The sequence below is a fragment of the Frieseomelitta varia genome, unplaced genomic scaffold (assembly GCF_011392965.1).
Source record: "Frieseomelitta varia isolate USP_RPSP 00005682 unplaced genomic scaffold, Fvar_1.2 scaffold_792, whole genome shotgun sequence".
Lineage (NCBI taxonomy): Eukaryota > Metazoa > Arthropoda > Insecta > Hymenoptera > Apidae > Frieseomelitta > Frieseomelitta varia.
Genome location: NW_025110581.1, coordinates 109,515 through 113,115, shown reverse-complemented (window position 1 = coordinate 113,115; position 3,601 = coordinate 109,515).

The following is a 3,601-nucleotide window of genomic DNA, read 5'->3' as shown; positions in this document are numbered from 1 at the left end:
GTCAGTATGATATCACTGTAGATAGAAATTATTGAGGAGTAATAAATTTATTACTTGTTTTGCCTGGGTTATATTTAAATATACTTAAAACTGAGAAAATATTGCAACTTTGGGACAAAAGAGGTTAACCACTTGCGCTGGCAACTGATTGCGGACCATAACGAGTGACCAACACCGTATACAGTCGCTTTTTATCACTGGATAGAAATTATTGGCAATAATTAAATAAATTTATTACTCGTTTTGCCTGAATTATACCTAAATGTATTTAAAACTGAGGAGATATTGCAATTTTGGGACAAAAAATTCTCGACGTGCAAGAGGCTAAGAACTTGCACGAAGAAATAGAAACCTACAGCTAAACTTGCAACTACGCAAACGGAAAGAAAGGGAAGGAAGATGGTAGATTGTACGCAGTTTCCCCGATCTCGGTGGAAACAAAGGCCAAGCGAAGCGATGAAAGTGAGAGTCGTCGTTTTCTCGAGGCCTGCCTCGGTCAGGGTCGTACCGGTTTTCGAAAATGGTCTGCACCGCCGGGGCGTGCTGTATCCACCAGGTTCTTTCACGCCGTGAAAGAACCTGGAGAAAAGGAAAGTTGTTGTCCGGGTATCATCTGCTTTGGAGGCCGTTGCGGCCGTGGCCTCGGCCGCAACGTGGAGGGCTGCTGCTGCTGTTGCTGCTGCTGCTAGTGTCGGGTGAAACTTTCAGGAGGGTGAACTCGGAAAGCTCGGCTGCGGGGGGGGGGGAGATGTATCGGGCGTAAAAATAGAAAGGGACATAGCGAAGGGGCATAGCTGGACGGGAAACGGATGAAAAGAGGGGAAAGCTGGTTGCAAATGGAGAAGGACAGTTGCGGCTGAGCGGGGCGCGGGGAGAGAAAGATAAAGAGAAAGTAAGTACGTGACAGGGTGGAGGAGCTGGGGAAAATTGGGGTGGCTGGCGCGAGAGGTCGGATAGAGGGAGAAGAAAGGGGCACAAGGGTTGATATGAGAAAGAAGATGGTACCGGGAGAAAGAAAAGGGCTAAACGCGGCGAAGGGTGGGAACGACGAGAGGGATGGTTGGCGAGAAGGGAGAAGGTTAGTGGACGCGAGGCACGGGCCTTCCAGCAGGCAGGGGTGAGTCACCCTGTATTAACGAGCGGCTACGCCCATTCAAAAGATGGCTGTTTCCCGATTGACCAATTAGATTTCGCGATGTGGCTCGCGTTGAAAAAGCGCGGCAAACCTGACTCCTCTGGCCACCCTGCGTCGTGCCAGACCTCCGCAGCTCCGGGGATGCTTTTATTTACGTCTCCTTCCTTCCCCTTCCTTTCCCTTTTCCTTTCCATTCCTTTCCCTTTCCGACACCGTGGCCTCCGCCGGGGGGGGGGGGGGGGAATTTTCCCCATCGTATCCCCATCGCGGCCCCTCTTACAATCTCTCTCGCCCCTTTTCTTTCTTCTGCCCCAACACGAAAACTCAACACGGAAAAATGATAATCCGCTTCCGGTAGCATCTCTCACAGCCGAAACGCTCTCTCTTTCTCTCTTGCAATCTTCCTGCGGGCATCTTCGTTATCTCGGTCGACAGGCTTCTTTGTACATATTTTGTTAACGTTCGCCGTATCGATAATCGTCAGTCTTTGGCAATCCATCACGTTCAAAAAGGAATAAACATAACATTTTTGCCTCTCATTTCCTTAGTTTTTATTTCGAGTCGAATTCGATGATCGAATCTGTGTACATACATGTAGACAAATACGTGAATTTCGAGTATAAGAATTTTCGAACGAAATAGTATCTAATTTAACAATATCAGATTCAAAAAAAAGAGAAAATGAAATTCAAGAGACTGGCGTATAAATTAATTTCTCGAGTTAACATTCAGGAAAAGATTGTTTGAAATATATGTATATTCATGTTTAACGTAACGTGCACAGCAAATTATACGTATACTGTATCGTTATTTTGAAATTGAATTAATGCGAATAAAATGTGTTTAACTGTATAAACTATGGTTTTAATTTCAATAAATTGAAAGGAAAAACACTAATCTCAATAAATATATCAGTATCAATAAATTGAAAGGAAAAAATACTAATTTCAACGAATATTGATATTATACGTACAATATTAATATATATCAGACAGATATACGTACATAAGCCGTTTCAGCCGTGAATTTTGAAGATATAAGACACCAAAGATTTTCCACCAAAGATCAATTTTTTCCTCGTTCAGACATCGTTGATCGAAACAAAAATTTTCGAGGAACAATTCAAAACGTTTGCTATACTTTCAACCTGAGAATTTCCTCGTTCTCGTACTTCCTTCACGATTTTCAACGTAAAATCTTAAAAATATTAAATTTAATAAATATTAATTTATTTTATATATTACATATATTAAATATTTTAAATTACATTATATATTTAGTATTAGATTATATTATATCATATATATAAATTAATTTGATAACATTTTTACGATATTGTATATACGTATAAACGTATAACGTATAATGTTAACAAATAAATTAATATTTAAAGAATTACCTCAACCTTTTAGCGATATATTAAAATTATTACGTAAGGAGATATTTCATTCAAGTTTAGATAAAATATTTTATCGTAGACCAATATTTATATTTTCGATATCGTCAATGTTCTGATTAATTTATACGTGAATTCATAATAACATAAACATGATGTGCAGAAATATTTTTTCATTATTTATATTAAGATTAAACGTCCTATATTAGATTATTAGATTTAAAATAAATTCTCAACGCTAAAATGCGACGTCAAAATACAATTTGTGTCCCTGTTAATTTCGAAGTAATTATATAGTAATTATATAAATATACATGTATATAGGTTATATAGGTTAACATTTCATACCACGTTTTTCCAAGATTGTTTCCACATCAACTCACACGAAACAATCGAAACTAATAGGAAATTGCAATTTTTAAAAAATAACAACAGTCGACTAACTATTTCGTATAAAAAGCAGTTGCTCATCAAGTAGCTGCACGACTCTCAACTTTAAAAATAAGGGAAATCATTTATTATGGTTAAACGCGAACTAGAATTGTATCGACGATAGTTTTTACAGAGCAGTTGAGGTTAGCTAGGCGAGCTAGTGCTACGCCTATGGATTCCTAGAAGCCGGCATGTTCAGGGCTCATTGGGCGTGTATAGAGGCTTGTGCGTATCCGACCTAACAGCACTCTAGGGTGGTGTCGTAGATAAACGTTGGCCTGGCATAGAATTTCTAAACCATCAGCCAGGACTGGCCTGGAATGTTTTCACCAAAGTTTATTTTCTGTCCCCGGAAAATTTTCTGACCTGAGGCGAACAGCTGTATACCTGCGAGCTTCTTTCTTGTGCCATGGAAAATTGCAGCGACTTTCTTTCGTTTTCTGACACTTCTCAGAATCCATTTCGCCTCCTTTCGGCTTTACGGCGCAGATAAATACAAGTTGAACGTAATTATCACCAGATCTAACGTACATACATATATATAATATACATCCGCTCCGCAAATAGACCATAAATCTACTTACAGATTTTCATCTAGAGAGGAAACCAACGTTTGGAAATACCACGTTTGACAAAAA